This window comes from Seriola lalandi, unplaced genomic scaffold (assembly GCF_002814215.2).
Source record: "Seriola lalandi dorsalis isolate HSWRI2012SDOR001 ecotype SW California unplaced genomic scaffold, Sedor1 jcf7180002054784, whole genome shotgun sequence".
NCBI classification, from domain to species: Eukaryota; Metazoa; Chordata; class Actinopteri; order Carangiformes; family Carangidae; genus Seriola; species Seriola lalandi.
The window spans coordinates 861,084-861,705 of NW_019525337.1; the positions used below are offsets into that span (position 1 = coordinate 861,084).

At 43.4% G+C, this 622-nt stretch overlaps 2 long non-coding RNA genes across 2 annotated transcripts in view; both read left to right on the top strand.

Annotated features, from left to right (window-relative positions):
* Positions 1–622, top strand: part of LOC147817985 (uncharacterized) — a 68,599-nt gene that overhangs the window by 4,218 nt on the left and 63,759 nt on the right. The window lies entirely within an intron of this gene.
* On the top strand, positions 168–433 carry LOC147817986 (uncharacterized). The gene is made up of 2 exons (XR_015438424.1): positions 168–239; positions 354–433. It is a non-coding gene; the product is annotated as an uncharacterized LOC147817986 (long non-coding RNA).

The following is a 622-nucleotide window of genomic DNA, read 5'->3' on the forward strand; positions in this document are numbered from 1 at the left end:
TCTGTTGTCTTCAACCAGCTGCTGTAAGTTAACATCAGGACAAACTTACAGCAGCTGTTTGAAGAGAACATCTGCTATATACATAAGTCATTGTCCTGCTCTCCATCTATGTTTGAGTGTTAAAGGAGTTTTGATCTTTCCTCCTTGTTTCATTCATGATGTGTTTGTATTCACACAGCTCAGCCATCTGTTTGACAATGAAGGCACTGTGGCCTTTGCAATGTTCATGGCAATCTGGGGTGAGTCTCTTATCTGCTCTAATGTGATTTCTAATCTAATGTAAACCCACATCACAAAGTCATCTACTGTGATGTGGAGTTCCTCTTTAACTGGTTGTGTCTGTGTGTTTTCAGCTACTCTGTTCCTGGAGCTGTGGAAGAGACATAGAGCCAGACATGTTTCGCAGTGGAAGGTCTATGACTGGTGTGAAGAAGAGGTACAGTGTGGATCAACTAACAGATAATTATACTTTATCTTTGTTTAAAGACAAATCTGCATCTGAGTCTAGGTAGATGTAGTTAGCTGTAGTGTTTAACCTGACCCGAGTCTACCCAACCTGGACCCAACCTGGACCCAACCTGGACCCAACCTGGACCCAACCTGGACCCAACCTGGACCCAAC